This window comes from Haliotis cracherodii, unplaced genomic scaffold (assembly GCF_022045235.1).
Source record: "Haliotis cracherodii isolate W230 unplaced genomic scaffold, xgHalCrac1.p SCAF_9, whole genome shotgun sequence".
In the NCBI taxonomy this organism is placed as follows: Eukaryota; Metazoa; Mollusca; class Gastropoda; order Lepetellida; family Haliotidae; genus Haliotis; species Haliotis cracherodii.
This window is the reverse complement of record NW_027266343.1, coordinates 6,589,100-6,610,758: the sequence shown is the minus strand read 5'-3', so window position 1 is coordinate 6,610,758 and position 21,659 is coordinate 6,589,100. Positions and strand designations below refer to the sequence as shown.

The 21,659-nt window shown below is 40.9% G+C and overlaps 1 pseudogene; it reads right to left on the bottom strand.

The window, feature by feature from the left end:
• Positions 1-11,021: 11,021 nt before the first annotated feature.
• LOC139453383 (histamine H3 receptor pseudogene) lies at positions 11,022-20,437 on the bottom strand (annotated as a pseudogene).
• Between the last annotated feature and the right edge of the window lie 1,222 nt (positions 20,438-21,659).

Sequence of the window (21,659 nt, the reverse complement as noted above, 5' to 3'; positions counted from 1 at the left end):
AATTTGAATACCCAGATAGAATTACTGATACCCAATGTTTTAAAATGCATGGGTAAAATATCCACAACACCAAAAGCTTATCTGGAGCTCTGTAAATGGTAACCATCTTTGTTGTAGGTAATTACAAATTACCAGCTGTGATCTTGACCCTGTTCAAACTCTGGCATGCTTGATCCGATAAGAAGTATGCCTACTTCAGAAATAATTTGCCAAGACTTGTCACTACCTTCTGTTAATGTGGCTTGAACAGTTTGTGTGCATGGTAGGGGAGATAACTCTTACAAACAAGAGCTTGTGCTAGCTTGTAAATAATATAGCATGGTTTATCTTCGGTGTCAGCATTTTGAGCTGTGCATTATACATGTTATATATTTGTATACTACTTTTATAACTATTTTGTTTGTTTACAAATGAAACAGATGCAATATATAATGATATATAATTTGATTGGATATGAAAATCTGAGAATGAAAGCACTGTGGCCCCACTGTTTCCTTACTGTTGCTTGACTTATTGGGATTTGTTAAACTCAAGTATACATTTTTGTTTTTAGATATCAGACATCCATGATGGTCTGGTGGTCAAGGCGCCAAAACAGCATGTCTTTGAGTGGTATTCTGGTAGTTGAGGAAGGAATCAATATGCAATGTAGATGGTAATCATTGATAATCATGATAATAATTATTAAACCTTTAAAGGATAGTTTTATTATTATGGTTGTGATATTTTGATACAAAATACCAAACTTCCTCCTTCATTGCATTTGTGGCCATCTGAGATTAATCATGGATACATGCAACACAGAACTGATAAGCTGTCACTGTTGAGGGTGCCAACCTTCTTTTATTATGTCGGATGCCGAGCCCTGTTAGGTGGTATTTCAGTGTCCTACCCATGCATGTGGCCCCACCAAAGTGACAACCATCTAGTCTTAGTCATGATCACTTTCGGTTTTTATCAAATCAAAAACTGTTAAAACACCTTGATCTGACAGAAGTACTGTTTGAGGCAGCATTTAAACCAGGGGTGCAGCAATGCGGAAGGCCAAGATACCATACGTATCTCTATGTGCCAGATAACACAAAGATTAGTGAGAAAATGTCAATAGACTATTTATTCTTGTGAACTGTTCCAAGTCCATCAGAAATAGTTATAGGGAAGCCAAATTGACACCAAAAACCTGATTTTAAAGCTCATTAACCTTATTAATTTAGGTTATAATGTTTTGTTATGAAAGTTAAAAAGGCGTTATATGTATAGTTGTATAGTTGTATATTGCGATACATGTCCGTATGTATCTGGTAAGGTATTAAAGGCCATGTATTGCTGTGCATTAGAGTTTCAATGTGTCGTTACACCTTGATTTTACCCTCATCCACTCTTTGTGCATGGTGACGCTCTTCTTAAGGTGAGATGGCCGGCAAGGATAAGATATGTAGGGAAAAACTATGTGAACATGGAATCTCTTACTTCCTGTGTGATCCCCTTCTGCATGAAGATCTGACATGACTGTAGCAGATCCCTTTTGGTGAGCTTTCTAATCAGTCAATTGAACAAGGTATATAACACAAATGGACAGTTCTGAATGAAAATAATAAAGCTGAATTATGTTTGGGATATTTTATACACCTTTTCGTTTTGGAGTGGCATGGCATTCAAAAAGGGTGTACTATAGAGGGTATGTTTGTCTCATTTACTTTTGTTAAGATTGAAATGTGCAAATGAGGCAAAGAAATAAAGCTTAATCATTTTAGAAATCTGACATTTGATTATTTCAACTGAAGCAATAGCCTGTGAAGGGTTTGTGAGATGTTCAAGCAGAAAGTTATCACAATGGAGTAAAAGGTCTGATTTTAATTTTGTGTCTGGATACACTTATTGAAAAATGTGTTGTCCATCTTTTCAGCAGTGATGTATAACATTTACCCAAGATAATTCGAACTTATCACAGCGCTGTACAATTATTTGCCCTATCGCTACTGTCATATACATACTTTGTGTTTTATTGTTGTGATTTTGGCTTGAAGGTTTTGTTGTTTTTGTTGTTGTTGTGGCATTGTGTTATCATTGAACTATATACCCACCCACCTCCCCTTCATCTACCATATGGACCTGTCCACACTTTTGTGTGGGGCATTTCATTATGAAATTTAGGGAATATATTAAAATGATTCTAGTCGATGATTACAAACTGATTGTTATGATAGTGTGAGTTTAGTATTCCCTTGTCTGTGATGCTATGAAGTCATTGTTTCAGGGTTTTTGTGTTTTATTATGTCCTTGCTCAAATTGATCATTTTGAGCTTACTTGTTGGTCTATATCAGCCCCTCTCTCTGGGGTGTTCTCACTTTGCCGGCAAGTATTGTTCTCTTATGAAAATCCCCAGACCCAGATAATCCCTAGAACAATGGGGATTAAGACTGTAGCATATTCCAGACTCTAGTGAAGACTGCTGCAGGCACAGGGAGTGTAATTGTCTGGACATATTGTATCTGCAACATAAATAAAGTATTTTTCATTATTTACTTCATTAAGCTCACAAAATGAAATATTATTTTCAGTTTTATTAAAGCGTTATTACATGTATTATCTTATGTAATATGGACAATACATTTACAGAATGCAGTTTTTGACACTTACTGGGAAAGATACAATATTTATATAAAATTTGAATACTGTGGTCCCTTTGTTTTTAAGTTAAATACATAGATTACTGATAAATGATCAATTTATGATATAATAGGTGAACACTTACTGAGCCTCGTGGCAGAGTGAGAACAAACCTATCAAATGTTGATTTGGACAAGGTCGACGTCCCGGAACTCTCCAATAGTTATAGAAGAATCACTGTGAGATATTCAAATCAGTTTCTGTTTCCGAGTTGTGACACTGGAATATAAGAAGCTTTGTTGTGCAAGCTGACACGTTGCTGACAACTTGCTGATGATATGTGGACACTATGTTGACAACTTGTTGATGAAGTGTTGACACTTTGTTGACAACTTGTTGATGAAGTGTTGACGCCATGTTGACCACTTGTTGATGAAGTGTTGACAATATGTTGACAACTTGTTGATGAAGTGTTGACACTATGTTGGCAACTTGTTGATGAAGTGTTGACACTATGTTGACAACTTGTTGATGAAGTGTTGACACTATGTTGACCACTTGTTGATGAAGTGTTGACGCCATGTTGACCACTTGTTGATGAAGTGTTGACGCCATGTTGACCACTTGTTGATGAAGTGTTGACACTATGTTGACAACTTGTTGATGAAGTGTTGACACTATGTTGACAACTTGTTGATGAAGTGTTGACACTATGTTGGCAACTTGTTGATGAAGTGTTGACACTATGTTGACAACTTGTTGATGAAGTGTTGACACTTTGTTGACAACTTGTTGATGAAGTGTTGACACTATGTTGACAACTTGTTGATGAAGTGTTGACACTTTGTTGACAACTTGTTGATGAAGTGTTGACGCCATGTTGACCAATTGATGAAGTGTTGACAATGTCGACAACTTGTTGATGAAGTGTTGACACTATGTTGACAACTTGTTGATGAAGTGTTGACGCCATGTTGACCACTTGTTGATGAAGTGTTGACACTTTGTTGACAACTTGTTGATGAAGTGTTGATGCCATGTTGACCACTTGTTGATGAAGTGTTGACAATGTCGACAACTTGTAGATGAAGTGTTGACACTATGTTGACAACTTGTTGATGAAGTGTTGACACTATGTTGACTTGACATTTAAGATGTTTTCGAGACATTCCAATTCGTTAGTCTTACCAGTTATTGTTTGATACATAGATACATGTTTATACTTACTGTTGGATATATTTTGTAATTTATTTTGAAGAAGACATATCATTATGTATATATCACCTCAATGTATAGACATCTGGAGCTTGCAGCATTAAACATTGTCCAATGCCTAATACTTACTTGTGGATGGGGCTTTGAAACATTGATGCCTTGTGTAGGTAAACTATGGATAAAACATTCAATTAACTGTATATCTTTGTCATTATAAAACTTTTGAGAAATTAGAAATGGCTCCTACTGATAATTCCCAGACACAAAAGCCAGGTTGTAGCATTATTTTCATGCCTTATTATTACATGATTGTACAGGCGCTGCCACAGGATTCCAATTCTGATTGTGATGATGATTGTATGTGTTTCTACTATCAAATACCTCTCCCCATGTTATTTTATATTGAGAGGGGTGTGTGATTTTAAAAATAAACTTAGCACTGGGCCCCATTCCACAAATCGATCTTAGCTATTCGATGATTGTAAGCCTCTGTTAAAGTTTGGGATCAAAGTTCCGATCACCTTAGTACTAAGATCGCTTTGTGGAATGTGGCCCTGTGGTGCAGATGGCTGAAACTGTGTTTCTGTACCTCAAGACTCGTGACGCCATCATTTGATGTAAGCCTATCGTAGCACTACTACATACAGATATCATCACTTGTATCTTGTTACCATGGTTACCCAGACATGCTTACTTTATATAGTTGTCTCTTTTTGTTGTTGATGCAGATGCTTGTTTCCCCTTTGTCTCATGTTGCCAGGCAACCACCCCAGTATTGAACTGTCTACCCCAGTAATCCACTGTCTACCCTTGTATTCAAGTGTCTACCCCAGTAATCAAATGTCTACCCGAGTATGCTGCTATCTACCCAGGTTTCCTGCTGTCTACCCCAGTATTTCCGTTGACCCCAGTATTGCTTCCGAGCTTCTAAGAAATGGCTCCACTATATAATTCCCTGCCACATGTTGTGGTAGGTTGTAGCATTATTTTAATGACTCCTTACTTGATGGCAGAGTCTATCTACCCAGCATTCCAGTGTCTACCAAGTATTCTAGTGTCTACCCAGCATTCTCCTGTCTACCCCACTATTCATCCACCTGTAGCAAACACCCATCCACAAAGCATCCTTAAAGCTGAGTATCATGACTTCTAGGGCTGGGACGAGTCCAAATTTACTACCCAGGTACCCACCCACCTATTACCTGCCCCTGCCCGGGTACCCACTGTAGGTCACAAGAAATAGGTACAAAATGTCCGATTGGGAAAAGTTTGACAAGCCCTGGACAAAATGTATTTTGATACAAGTATAAATCGATCTGGTCATGCATATACTGAAGTTGACGGAAGTTATATCTTTGTTCACACATATAAAAGTCTGGATGCATAGTCAGAAAGAAATGCAAACATTAGTGACTTGTAGTGTAACCATATTGTTCAAGATTATTTGTTATTAAACAATATATCACGTGACAAACCAGGGGTCCAGGTAGTTCAGTGGGTACTTGGGTCATTCTTAGCAGAGGGTCCTGATGGGTGGGTCCCATAAGCAGTAAGCAGTAAAATTTAGGGTACTTTTTCATTAAGCTGTAATTTTTCTTCTTTTTCAATAAAATCGTCGCGAAAAATTCCTAAATCGTCCATGGAGGGACATGGGACTTTTAATTGTGTTTTCGTTTCATCCCGACAATTCATATTTTTAATACCTGGTAAAATCTCAAATCGCTAAACATTCTAGACTGGTCCCCTGCGTCAGTTGCGCAGCCTGCTTTCTGTGGCGAAGCATTTGGGTCTTGAAGACTGACTGTTTTTGATCATTTTAATCATTTTACAATAAGCAGTAAATTATTTATTTACATTAAGCAGTTATTTTTTGGTATTTTACGATAAGCATTTACGATAAAAAAAAGATGAATTTTACGTTTACGATAGTGTTTGAAAGGTGTTTTACGTTAAGCATTAAAACCCATCAGGACCCTCTACCCACCCGACCTGAGTATCTGAGTTACCCGTCCCAGCCCCAATGACTCCTTACGACAACACTGACAACAGTCCTAGCTCTAAGATCATTTGTGGAATGGAGTCTTTTTGGATGTATTGCGTCATGGTGGTCCTCATCACTTGATCTCCTGAGTTGTCTGTTCATCATTAGATTTAGTCCAATTGTTCCTGCTTTGTAGTGACATGTATCAGGTCTGCTATTTTGTGTTGACGTATTGCTGTAGTGTGAGTTATTTTAACAAGGAGCATGTCTGGTTGTGAGTCCCTCGTCAATATTTCAGAGGTTTGTATAACCATGTTCCTCATCACAGTGGATACATATGGCTGCCTTGTGGTGTAGAAGGAGTTGTGATGTGTATTTTCAGGCAACTAATTAAGTAAGGCTGTTTATGAAATTCACCTCGTCTGAGGTCCCGCAATTCGCTTTGCAGAGTTGCGTCCCTTGGGCATGCCAGAAACCTATGAATTGGGTTCGAATCCTGAGTCGCACGATTATATTTCTAGGTTTGTCAGCACCGTACTTGTGGGTTTCTCGGAACAGGTCCACGTCTTTGACCTGTATCACTTTGGGCTTTCCTCCCACTTCAAGCTGACACTGTTCAAAGGGGTGTAAACCCAACCTATTCACTCTCTTGAGTAGCATAGATGCAGACAATGGCAGATGCAGGAGAAATACTGCTGTTTGTGAGATGTATGGCTGTCCATCGGTCTGCGTAGTCACTTGTTTCCCTCTTGCTGGAATCAGGCCATGTCTTTATTGTTTGTTGAAAATGTCAAATACATTTCTGAGCATCTGTATGTATTCACGGTAGAGGAACACGGCAGTGACGTAGTGACGTCTCCTGTCTCACTGATGGAGTGCTGTGTCACTATTCCCTCCTCTGTAATGCCTGTCTCATGTACTTTTTTCTTATCTTTTACCAGAACTCTATGTCATGCTATTTAAACCAACAAAATATGTATCTTTAATTTATATGAGATTATATGTTAAGCAGGCAAAACATTACATATTTGCTTATTGATGAATAAAATGATTTTACGATTTGCAGAATTTGTGTTATTATTGTCATGATGCATTATCATATTCGCGTACAGTAATTCCGGTGTGACTGATTTGTATTGGAATACAGTATACTATGGTTATAACGAACTCAAAGGGACTGCTAATTTTAGTTCGTTATGATCAGAATTCGTTATCATGGTTATAAGCATATATGCAGCATAGTCAGCAAATAGCCGGGACAAAAAAATCCAGTTCGTCCACATCAGTAAGTTATAAACATAGTTTACAGTATTCTAAGGATTGAAACAGGTCAGTGGTACATGGTATTCTGATCCAAAGATCGTTTCCTTGACCTGCATATAAGGTTAAGGTCATTTATAAAGTTGCCTTTCCATTTTCTCTTAAAATACCCTTTTCTGCAGATTTTTATATGTTTGAAGAATATGTGCTTTCTGGGGAGACAGTCGCTAAATGGGTTCCTTTTTTGCTTGATGAACAAACGGGACGGGGGGCCCAGTAGTCTAAGGCGCCGCAATTCGCTGTGCAGAGTTGCGTCCCTTGGGCACGCCAGAAACCTATGATTGTGGGTCCGAATCCCGGTTCGCCCCGATTATGTTTCTAGGTTTGTCAACACCATACCCGTGCTCGTGGGTTTTACCGAAGTGGTAAACGTCTGACACGTACAACACTTCGGTCTTTCCTCTCACATTAAGCTGATATGCCCTGATATAACTGGAATACTGTTAAAAGCGGCGTTAAAGCGCACTCACTCACTGATAAACAAACACAAAATGCGTCGTCCTGCCCAAAATTCAAGCTTCATATGAATCGCACCCATCGACTGTTTTCTTAAACATTTGTCTTGAAGTTAGTTTAAAAAAATATATAATTAATGACCTTTAGCCAACCGTATTATAAATAAAATTAATGAAATTCAGATAATTTCATTGTGGTCTAACCTAAAACAATGTGTTCCTGCTGCCGTGGTGTTCAAGAAAGGCTTTTTGGGTTGATGCAAAGAATAGGTCTTTAGCAACCCATGCTTGCCGTAAAAGGAGACTATGCTTGTCGTAAGAGGCGACTAACGGGATGGGGTGGTCAGGCTCACTGACTTGGTTGAAGCATATCATCGATCCCAATTGCGTGGATCGCTGCTCATGATATCAATCACTGGGTTGTCTGGTCCACACTCGATTATTTACAGACCGCCGTCATATAGCTGGAGTGCGGCGTTAAACAACAAACAAACCAACCATGGTACATTTTAAAACTTTTCAAATTCCCGGATCCTGCCCAGTGTACACTGTACGATTCGATTCTATTCCATGGTTATTTACAGGCCGCCATCATGTGGAAACTTTGTTGATATCGGTATTAAAAAAAGCAAATTAAAGTGTTTTGCATCATATTAAAATCCGATGTGAAGACTGATGGCAATATGAGATACAAAAAAAATATGAACCACGTCATAGCATACTTTACATTGGTTTTATGAAAATAAAATATACCCATACAATATACAAAAAGGGAAATGTTTGGATACATCAAGTGAAAGTGCGTATTTCCTGTGATACCTCTATATTTTATGACCCCTTCATTCTCTTCCCTATGGCATCATAGAAGGAACATAACCAAAGCGCATTGTCACATTGTCGCGCTTTGGTTAATGTTGACACTTTTTGCTTTTTAAGGGCGGCAATGCGACAACGCGACAATGCCCCCACTAGGATTCCATACTTCCCTCATCTTCAAGTTGTGACGGTCGGATGCGGTATCGGATCTAGTTCATATCTATCCTGGATGTCTCCTGTCACGTGCATATGCCCGGGGTGCGACACAACCCATGCACCTACCCTGGGTGTCTCGTGCATATACCCGGGTTCCGACAACAGCCTGTGAACTTATCCTGGGTGTCTCGTGCATATACTCGGCTTGCGACAACAGCCTGTGAACTTATCCTGGGTGTCACGTGCATATACCCGGGGTGCAACACAACCCATGAACGTACCCCGGGTGTCACGTGCATATACCCGGGGTGCAACCCAACCCATGAACGTACCCCGGGTGTCACGTGCATATATCCGGGGTGCAACCCAACCCATGAACGTACCCCGGGTGTCCCGTGCATATACCCGGGGTGCAACACAACCCATGAACGTACCCCGGGTGTCCCGTGCATATACCCGGGGTGCAACACAACCCATGAACGTACCCCCGGGTGTCCCGTGCATATACCCGGGGTGCAACACAACCCATGAACGTACCCCGGGTGTCACGTGCATATACCCGGGGTGCAACACAACCCATGAACGTACCCCGGGTGTCACGTGCATATACCCGGGGTGCAACACAACCCATGACCGTATGAATTGACATTCATTTAGTGACAGTAATGATCATCTTTACTCGCATGTCCTCAGTGTAATCTTTGAAATCGCCTAGTTTAGCCCCAGTGCTGTGTGCGATCTGTGATATTGATCAATAGTGTGTTTATCAGAGTTTATATCTCACCAAATGATCATACTTTCTTCATACATTTGCATCAACATGTGGTTTGTGTTTTTGTTTTCATTTAAAAATAAATAATAATCCGTATACTGTCTATGATCATCAACTTACTTGTAAGTCTTGAAATGTGTGAGTGAGTGAGTATGGTTTTACGCCGCTTTTAGCAATATTCCAGCAACATCACGGCGGGGGACACCAGAAATGGGCTTCACACATTGTACCCATGTCGGGAATCGAACCCGGGTCTTCGGCGTGACGAGCGAACGCTTTAACAACTAGGCTACCCTTGAAATGTGTGAGAAAACACGTTTCAAACTTAAACCATATCGAAAATGAATATCACTTTTTGTTAATTTACCCAGCTTCACAGGCAAAGTTACATAAACTCTTAATTTTACATCTTTAAAATATTCTGAAGTTTAATACACTACTGTCATCGCAAGACCCTATTATCAATATGAATACAGCAAAGTACTTGTTTTATGCCAATGCTGTAAGAACACAAACACTCTTTGATAATATGGATTTATGTTAAAACTGCTTTTGTGAAAAAAAGCAAAGAAATGTGTTGTATTTTTATACTGTTTGCACCTAAATTGTATTTCGTTTGTACAAAAAGGCCCGTGGCTTGGAAGTACTGAATAAAGTGAAGAACCCACAACCATCCAATCAATGACCATTATTTTATGTACGACGACACTGGTTTAATAACAGATGCAAATACAGACACACATGTACACAGACACAGTTTGATATGTGAAAGTGAGTTGTATTTTTGCGCCGCTTTTAGCAACATTCCAGCAATAGTACGGCGGAGGGACTCCAGGAATGAGCTTCACACATTGTACCCATGCGGGGAATCGAACCCAGGAGTTCGGCGTGACGCGCGAATGCTTTAACCACAAGGCCACCCACCGCCCCGATATGTGAAGGAGTTAGTATGGCTTTGCCTCGCTCTGAACGCCGTATCATGGCGGGTGGACGCAAGGAATGGGCTTCACACTTTGTACCCCTGCGGGAAATCGAACCCGGGTGCTGTGCGTAAGGAGTCACAGCTTTAAGCACTGATCTCACTGAATGGGAAATTGAACGAATATATAACAGCAAGTACAGATTGTGAGTCAAGTACGGCCGAACATTTCAGGGGTTTTCTGCTGAGCACGAAGTAATATAATAAAGTAGTATGTCCTGGGCTACCGTCGACGCTGTCGTTCACCACCTGCACTGTGGCCACTGTTGATGAACACAACCATAGTTATATAATATCATGCTGTATTATGTCCTGAACCACCGTCGACGCTTTCGTTCACCACCTGCACTTTGGCCACTGTTGATGGACACAACCATAGTTATATAATATCATGAGGTGGTATGTCCTGGACCACCGTCGACGCTGTCGTTCACCACCTGCACTTTGGCCACTGTTGATGGACACAACCATAGTTATATAATATCATGAGGTGGTATGTCCTGGACCACCGTCGACGCTGTCGTTCACCACCTGCACTTTGGCCACTGTTGATGAACACAACCATAGTTATATAATATCATGAGGTGGTATGTCCTGGACCACCGTCGACGCTGTCGTTCACCACCTGCACTTTGGCCACTGTTGATGAACACAACCATAGTTATATAATATCATGCGGTGGTATGTCCTGGGCCACCGTCGACGATGTCGTCCACTTACTGAACTGTGGCCAGTGTTGCGACCCTGGCTGTATTTCTGGCTTGGAGCCCAATTAGCTTAAAGAACGCTTCTCTGAAGCGCTTGTGCAGCAGTGGGTAGAGGATCGGATTGATGGTGGAGTTTACCCACAGCATCCAGAAAGTGAACTCGAAGAAGACGGGGTTGATACAGTCGGCACAGACGCTGGAGATGAGCGCACACACCTCGTAGGGCATCCAGCAGATGCCAAAGACCAACACAAGGATGAATAAGGAACGTGCTGCTTTCTTGTCCTTCGCCAGGGACGGTTTCGCTGGCCCTGACGTCTGTGAATCCTTTGTCGCTTCTCCCTGAACCTGCTTCATGGGCTCGACTCTGCTCTGTCCTAAAATCCCCCTGGAGCGTTTACGGATGAGGATGAAGATTAGAATGTTGAAGGCCCCCACAACAGTGAACGGCATGACGAACTCGACCATGGACGCAAATATGGCGTACTCAAAGGTGTAGTAGTATGGCACGAAACACACTTTGTGAGGAATGGTATCCAGCCCAGTCCACATCTCCCAGAACAGGATGGAGGGCAGGTACGTCAGCCCTGCGATGATCCACGGGATCAACATCATCACCATCCGCATCGTCGTGGTTTGTCTGGCTCTGTACTTGAAAGGGAAAGATACCTGCAAGTAGCGGTCAATGCTGATAATGCAGATGTTGATGGTGGATGCAGCAGGGCATATATAGTCAAATAGAAGCCATATCTTGCAGAAGGCCCTGCCGGGCTCCCATACTCCTGTCAGCAGGTAGGGAATATAGGGCGGGATGCAGACACAACCAATCAGAAAGTCTGCCACGGCCAGGTTCAGGATGAAGTAGTCGGAGAACTTCCTCAAGGAACTGTTAGTGGCAAATGCCAGGAACACCAGCAGGTTCTCTGCCGTCGTCAGGACACCCATGATGCTCGTGAACGTTGCTATGGTGATGGCAGCGGGAGTTCCCAACAAGAAGGGACCCGTCGAGTCGGTGATGTTGGACATCGTGGTATCTGAAACATGAAACAAAAAGATATAATGTTGCTACATTGTTCAAATTGTTTGTTCATGGCAAACTGAGAGGCCTTTGATCCATAGTTCGATATTATAACAAAGTATGCGTGTTTCTTCTATGACAACTGAAACAAAGATCTGTGGACATCCAATTAAGGCTCCCCCAGAACGCCCTTTCCCAATCAGAGCGTCGCTAAACAGATCATGAAAGTGTCAGTCAGAATGTCTAATTATGCAACCTCGGAAAGGTTAACACGGGGTATTCCGAACGACAGTTACGGGCTATACGACTTATTCCGTCACAATTACGTCTATCTATCGCTTCAATGGGATCAGCATTTTCAACAGAAGAGATTTTCCATCTCTGTCAATTATTAGACATTTCAGAATTTTCTTTTGCTCAGTTTTCAAATTTTGAATCGAAAACTTTTTCAAAATATTTTCAAAGCGTAGTCAGTAATGGGAGTCGTCAGTTTGAAACTATTGCCGTAAAGCTCGAGAAAGCTGCTTTCTGATTGGCCAATGTCTACTTCTTGTTAGTCATTTCATTGGTCGGTCAAAGTTCGCGAAAGATGGTTCTGAGGTGACCTCCGATGTCCTCAGAACTTTGGTTCTCGGTAGCAAGAACTTAAATCTAATTTTAATAAAAATGCAATTTGGTCAGGTAAGGGTTTCACAATGCCTCGCCCAAACATAGTACGAAACATGGCTGAAAGACATTTGACATTATGTGACAAATAGCGCGGTTCACTCCAAAATGCGCGGATTCTATTTCCACTTCACTGAGAGAAATAACGTCGTAAACATCAATTATTCTGAAAAAGACATTAAATTATAAAGTTATTATTACCCTCGTGTGCTTCTGTATGGTAAATATCGTATATTAGCAATAACAGTTTTTATTCCAAAATATATGATATTTACGAATAAGAATCACGCGAGGGTAATAAATAACTATGTCTTGAGGCACTGACTTAAAATAAGGTTGGTCCCTTATAGACAATCATATTTTGCCATTACTCATCCACATCTTCTCCAAAATCTACTTTTTTTCTCATTCATGGCATTTGTCGAATCAGTGCATAAATGATGTCTCTGTCAATAGTAAGTTTAAAATAACGCCGCTTTGAACATTAATTAAGTTATCACATCGTTTCAGATTGATGGAAGAGGAAAGTGATGCAGGTCTTGGATATTTACCACTTTGGGGAAACCCACAATCATGGGTAGGGTGCTGACAAACGTAGAAACATAATTTGGGAGAATCATTAACGGTATCATATCTAAAACTGTACTGGCACTTAGTAAATACTCAAAAAATATTTCTGAGTGGTTATATTCTTTAAAATATGATTTGATATAAAACTTAAAAAAAACAACCATAATAGGCAACTGCTGTTGGGTTTAATTAGAACTATTTTACATATGGAAATTGAAAATTTTCAGATTTTCTGCCAGTAATGGCTATTCTTTAACGTTTCGATCGCATGAAATATTTCTTGACATATAAAGACACGTGCCGGTTATCATTTGGGCATCAGTTCCTGAACAGACGTGGGTTGCCGAAATGAAGCAATGATGGCGAACGGGTCCAAGGTATAAGGTACCCTGGATACTCTGCACAGCGAATCGCGGCGCCTTAGACGACTGGGCCACCCGTGCCCCCCTTAACACTGGAAGATAGTTCCCCATAATGATCCATCGACATCCCAGAACACGGAGGCCATAACCTTTCCGGAAATGTCTTTGCCCTTTAAGGTGTCGATGAAGTCAAATGTTTCCACTATGTTGATTGTTATTTGGACTCAAGCTGGAAGTTGTGAATCCAGGTTCATCTACAATCAGTAATCGTTGCAAAAATATTCCTGGATCAGCTTCTAACTGAGCACAAAATAACCAATGACATGTTGAGCCTGGTGAGTATTTGATCAGATGTTAGAAGTTTTGGAACCCAGCGAGCTGATACTTTCATCATTGCCACGTTTCTGTGATAATGGACTGTACTCTCTCCAGGGAAATGCCTACTGAAGAATATGACGCTCATTCAATCGCTGGCCGGTCATCACCATATCAGGATTCTGTGGATCATCCCTGGATCATTCCTGGTGTTGCTGACGTCACAGGCCTTCCAGGACAGTGGTCGTCTTCAAGGCTCTACCTGCCATGCTTAAACGCTGCTGCAGGAGGCACGGGTGGCCCAGTCGTCTAAGGCGCCGCGAATCGCTGTGCAGAGTTGCGCCCCTTGGGCACGCCAGAAACCTATGATTGTGGGTTCGAATTCCGGTTCGCCCCAATTATGTTACTAGGTTTGTCAGCACCATACCCGTGCTCGTGGGTTTCACCGAAGTGGTAAACGTCTTAGGCCTGCATCACTTCGGGCTTTCCTCCCACATTAAGCTGACACGCCGTAATATAACTGGGATACTGTTAAAAGCGGCGTTAAACCCAATTCACTCACTCACTAAACGCTGCTGCTCATCTCTTTGTAGTGGCACAGGAAGGGGCATCCTGCCCTAGTGTTATACTCATAGCTTCATTGATGGCTTTTGGTGTTAAGCCCTTTTTCTGCAAGTACTTTACCACTGCACGTCCCTCAAGTTTGTCCATTTTCCATAGCGTCTTATTAAAATGTCACAGCGAAACAGTTAGGAGCCAGCTGACTGAAGCGTTTTGTCGGTAAACCTCTTCGACGTCATGTAATGTCTACGCAAATGATTTCGCTATTACGCAATTCCTAAGCATATGAGTCTCAGAACTTCAATCAACCTTACATCTACCATGTTCGCATGTATTGCAGTTTTTAATCATTTTTTATTTATTCCCTAAATATCTCCTGTAAGCTGTCGCCAATTACTATCGCGTCTAGAGAACGCCAGCTGGTGTTGCCACATGCGAAAACAAATAAATGCATCAAGGCTTTGATAGGCATTTAGAACTTGAATACATGACACTTTTATGGATAGCAACTTCTTTTGTTCTTTGTCACGACGATTCAGAGCTACTTCTGGCTCCTTTCTCGGGTGAATGCGTCAAGAAGTAGCTCTGAAACGTCGTGACAAAGAACAAAAGAAGTTGCTAGTGAAATAAGTACATCACACTTTGCAGCAAACATCGTTGAAGACGTGTCTTAGCGAATAACCTATTATATTTGTTTAGTGATCCATTCATATAATTTCCACCGCTATTTTACCTTTTATCGGTGGATAACCGTGACTGTGTGGTTGACGTTTCTTGTTGTCTTAATATGCTTACCCAAAACAGATGGACCAGAGTGTTGAAGAAAGCAGGTAATAATTACTGTTGGATAGGCATTTCTTAGAAGTTGAAGGATGGCAAAGTTGACACAATTTATTGATAACAACTTCGTTATTTTTACTGTGAAGCCACATTTCCGTATAGACACATACCGTTGTCAAGCAAGGTAATACATATTGCCAAACATTGTACGATTTGTGTCTGTTTGATTTACGCTGTGGTTTTACAGAATCATGACTGCAGCCTGTAAATTATCGAGACCAGACAAATCAGTGATTAATATTGTGATCAGCGATCCACACAGTCAGGTTACCGAGCCTGATACACGCTATCCGGTACGATGACAAACTGTCAGCCAAGCCCATTGTACTTTTGGGTAGTGGGGTAGCCTAGTGGTTAAAGCGTTCGCTCGTCACGCCGAAAGCCCGGGTTCGATTCCCCACGTGGGTGCAATGTGTGAAGCTCATTTTTAGTGTCCCCCGCCGTGATATTGCTGGAATATTACTAAAAACGGCGTAAAACCACACTCACTCGCCCACTGTACTAGACGGTTATGACGTCCTGGGTACCTATTCGGACTGAGGAGACTAGCCTCCATTTTATACAGTCACCTTGTGTGAGTGAGTGAGTTTGTTTTAACGCCCGTTTTGAAAAGTATTTCAGGTATAGCAGGGCATGGCATCTTCATGTGGGAGGAAGCCTGAAGTGGTGTTCTTGGATTGGTACCACTTTGGTGAAACCAAACGAGTGTGATGTTGACTCACATTACGTCTTAAGTGAGTAAGTAAGATGGGTTTTACGCCGATTTGAACTGTATACCAGTTCCATCACTGTCTGAGAGGAAAGCCCAACGTTTACCACTTTGGTGACACTCACGAGCACGGGGATGGTGCTGATAAAACAAGAAACAGTATCGTGGCGAACCGGGATTCGAACCTACTATCATAGATTTGTAGCGTGCCTAAGGGATGTAACTCTTTACAGCGAATGGTGTCTAAGTCGACTGGACCACCCGTGACACCACCCACCCGCCCGCACCCCCTCCACCCTTATGTTAGTTAAAGGACTATAGGCTTCATATTATATATAAAAAAGTGTGTTAACCACTGAAGTCTATATTATAGTAACCCGTTTAAAAGCGTACCTTGACTAAATAAACGCTCGGGCTAATCCCATCTGATGTCCTAATTTGTTTTAACCTTATCAACATGGGGGCCTTATGAAATATAATCTTGTGTTATTTCGTCTCCACTAATACCGAAATACGATTCGCCATGGTATGAATTAGAAAACACAGCAGGAGGCATGAATCAATGTATGTTGTTTCCTGGATTATCCTTGCTACAAATACGTTTTGTAATATAAGGAACGACCATTTGATAGAATAATCCAATTACCTGGAAATTACCTTGTTACTCGCAGTGATGATATATTTGGGTAATTAATTCAAAACCAGTTTCAAAGCACCCTTTAACTTACTTATATTTCACGCACCTCACATACCAGGTTTAGTCAAGGTTGGTTGGTCAAGCAATAGTTACCTCTTTACCTTTCATTAAAGTGGAACAAACCCGAAAACACACATTTTGAGGAATTTACTGGATGGGTTTATTATGCACCTTTTAACATCAAATCATTCAGGAATCACACATTTTCAAGTATTTACCAGAAATCACATATTTAGAATTATCAACAGGATATATTTATGCAACTTTAAGTGGAACATATTTCACTATTAGCACAGCGGAAATGTTTAAAGGTTTTCTTAATCTTTACTGAGTTTCTTTGAAAAGGAGGCAGGTGTTAGAAACCTCAAGGGTCAGACTGTCCAAAAATACCTATCAAAACCTCGGTCAATAAAGGTATTCAAATGGACGATGTCATCATTGTTGATTTCACATTAAGCTATATTTCAGTCTGTTTATTTGAGTAACGCCAACATCCTTGATATATTTTCTAAATCAGCTGTTTGCTGTTTACTACAAACACGGCATCACATCAACACTGCCTACAAGGCTATGTTAACAGTATAAGGTATAACAATAATATCCATGTACATGTATTAAGGTCGGCGAAGACAAAGTCGACGTAGGCAAGATCGACCTACCCTGTCGGAACAAGTACGCCATGGCCAAGCTAATCATGTTACGTGTATTTACCTATTCACGTTTTGTCCAAACGTATGTGTTCACTTGAATAGGTGTCAAAATGTTCTCGATCTACACAATGAGTGACCTGGATCAGCATGAACGACATTCCAGTCAGACGTAGATCGCTGCTCATGCTCTCACGCACTAGTTTGCCTGTTACGTACTCGGTTATCTACAGGCCACTGGGACATTGACACATGAAACACTACAGTACTTGTTAGGAGACTGTACGAAACATGAGAAAGCTGGCACAGGAAACACTACAGTACTTGTTAGGAGACTGTACGAAACATGAGAAAGTTGACACATGAAACACTACAGTACTAGTTCGGAGAATGTACTAAACATTAGAAAGTTGACATGTGAAATTTAACTGGACAATCTCTGAGACTTTACTAAACATTAGAAAGTTGACACGTGAAATATAACTGCAGGCCGCTGGGACATTGACACATGAAACACTACAGTACTTGTCAGGAGACTGTACGAAACATGAGAAAGCTGGCACAGGAAACACTACAGTACTTGTTAGGAGACTGTACGAAACATGAGAAATTTGACACATGAAACACTACAGTACTTGTTAGGAGACTGTACGAAACATAAGAAAGTTGACACATGAAACACTACAGTACTTGTTAGGAGACTGTACGAAACATGAGAAAGTTGGCACATGAAACACTACAGTACTTGTTAGGAGACTGTACGAAACATGAGAAAGTTGACACATGAAACACTACAGTACTTGTTAGGAGACTGTACGAAACATGAGAAAGTTGACACATGGAACACTACAGTACTTGTTAGGAGACTGTATTAAACATGAGAAAGTTGGCACAGGAAACACTACAGTACTTGTTAAGAGACTGTACGAAACATGAGAAAGCTGACACATGAAACACTACAGTACTTGTTAGGAGACTGTACGAAACATGAGAAAGTTGGCACATGAAACACTACAGTACTTGTTAGGAGACTGTACGAAACATGAGAAAGTTGGCACATGAAACACTACAGTACTTGTTAGGAGACTGTACGAAACATGAGAAAGTTGACACATGAAACACTACAGTACTTGTTAGGAGACTGTATTAAACATGAGAAAGTTGGCACAGGAAACACAACAGTACTTGTTAAGAGACTGTACGAAACATGAGAAAGCTGACACATGAAACACTACAGTACTTGTTAGGAGACTGTACGAAACATGAGAAAGTTGGCACATGAAACACTACAGTACTTGTTAGGAGACTGTACGAAACATGAGAAAGTTGGCACAGGAAACACTACAGTACTTGTTAGGAGACTGTACGAAACATGAGAAAGTTGACACATGAAACACTACAGTACTTGTTAGGAGACTGTACGAAACATGAGAAAGTTGGCACATAAAACACTACAGTACTTGTTAGGAGACTGTACGAAACATGAGAAAGTTGGCACAGGAAACACTACAGTACTTGTTAGGAGACTGTACGAAACATGAGAAAGTTGGCACATGAAACACCACAGTACTTGTTAGGAGACTGTACGAAACATTAGAAAGTTGGCACATGAAACACTACAGTACTTGTTAGGGGACTGTACGAAACATGAGAAAGTTGGCACAGGAAACACTACAGTACTTGTTAGGAGACCATACGAAACATGAGAAAGTTGGCACAGGAAACACTACAGTACTTGTTAGGAGACTGTACGAAACATGAGAAAGTTGGCACATCAAAACACTACAGTACTTGTTAGGAGACCGTACGAAACATGAGAAAGTTGACACATGAAACACTACAGTACTTGTTAGGAGACTGTACGAAACATGAGAAAGTTGACACATGAAACACTACAGTACTTGTTAGGAGACTGTACGAAACATGAGAAAGTTGACACATGAAACACTACAGTACTTGTTAGGAGACTGTACGAAACATGAGAAAGTTGACACATAAAAAAGAAGTGTACTAGTTCGGAGACTTTACTGAAGATAAGAAAGTTGACACGTGAAATATAACTGCACAATCTCTGAGACTTTACTAAACATGAGATAGTTGACACATGAAACACAAGTGTAATAGGTCTGAGACTTTACTGAAGATAAGAAAGTTGGCACATGAAACACTACAGGACTTGTTCGGACATTTTAATTAACATGAAAAAGTTGACACATGAAACACAAGTGTACCAGCTCGGATACTGTACGAAACATTAGAATGTTGACACGTGAAACAGAATTGTACCAGCTCGGATACTGTACGAAACATGAGAAAGTTGACACATAAAACAGAAGTGTACTCGTTCGGAGACTTTACTAAACATAAGAAAGTTGAAACCTGAAACAGAAGTGTATTAGCTCGGAGACTTTACTAAACATAAGAAAGTTGATACATGAAACAGAAGTGTACTAGTTCGCAGACTACTAAACATAAGAAAGTTGACATGTGAAATTTAACTGGACAATCTCTGAGACTTTACTAAACATTAGAAAGTTGACACGTGAAATATAACTGCACAATCTCTGAGACATTACTAAACAGTAGAAAGTTGTCATATAAAAGAGAAGTGAACTAGTTCGGAGACTTTACTAAACATGAGAAAGTTGACACATGAAACAATACAGTACTATTTCGGAGACTGAACTAAACATGAGAAAGTTGGCACATGAAACAGAAATGTACTAGTTCGGAGACTGTTCTAAACATAAGAAAGTTCACACATGAAACAATACAGTACTATTTCGGAGACTGAACTAAACATGAGAAAGTTGACTCACGAAACGCTACAGTACTAATTCGGAGACATGTGAAATACATTTGAAGGATCTATAAAATTAAAATCTATATTATCACGTTGACACGTGAGCCACAGCTCAACAATCTCTGAGACTATACTGAACATTAAAACGCCAACAATTTACCTATGTTTGTCTCACCTTTAAAAGTCGCTGAAGTCGTGCAGTTTGCCGTCTGCAACTTGTATACCGGTCGTCCTAGACGTTCGTTGTCCACACTCTCACATCCCACCGTGCACGTGAAACATACGCTTCCTACCTCTCCGTCGGAGACGTTGACGTGACATCAGCCTCCCAACGCTGGACCCTCCTCTCTAGGCGGGGTCATCGATCAAGTCTTAATGATACACAACACATACAACTAATTACATTGCTAGAGACCGTGTATACCGGGGACCCGGATGGAGCTAATCTTGATTCATTAACGTCTCAGCATGCGTATTATATGGTAGTAGTAGAAGACGTAGTCGACGCCGACGTCGTCCCTGAATGTACAGGCCATCATCTAAATGTGAAACACAAGTTATTGTGAAAACGCATAAAAAAGGAGGATTATTTTCATAAAGGATATAAAACACCCTTTTCAATCTCAGGGGTATTATTAAATCCGGTTATATATTCATCAGGGCACTCAAATCCATCTGTGAAATCTCCACATGAGCGAGGATTGTAGGCAAGATATTTTTGTGTGAGTTTAACGCCGCATTGAATAGTAATACCGTATTAAACTAACGTACCCTGCAATATCCACCCGTTAGAACAAAGGCATGAAGACAAAAGTCCCTACATGGCAATGCCAACGCGTTAGAACGAACACAGGGAGAGACAACAGAAAGGCCCCTACATGATAGTGTCAACCCGTTAGAGAGTAGGCATGAAGACAACATAAAGGCCCCTACACGTTAGTGTCAACCCATTAGAGAATAGACATAGAACCCGTCAGAGGGTAGGCATGAAAGCAACATAAAGGCCCCTACATTTCAATGCCAACCCGTAGAGAGTAGGCATGGAGCCCGCAAGAGAGTAGGCATGGAGACAACATATAGGCCTCTACATGATAGTGTCAACCCGTTAGAGAGTAGGCATGAAGACAACATAAAGGCCTCTACACGTTAGTGTCAACCCGTTAGAGAGTAGACATAGAACCCGTTAGAGAGTAGGCATGAAAGCAACATAAAGGCCTCTACATGATAGTGTCAACCCGTTAGAGAGTAGGCATGAAGACAATATAAAGGCCCCTACACGTTAGTGTCAGCCCGTTAGAGAGTAGACATAGAACCCGTTAGAGAGTAGGCATGAAAGCAATCAAACGGTCCCTACATGATAGTGACAACCCGTTAGAGAGTAGGCATAGAACCCGTTAGAGAGTATATATGAAAACAACATAAAGGCCTCTACGTGATAGTGTCAACCCGTTAGAGAGTA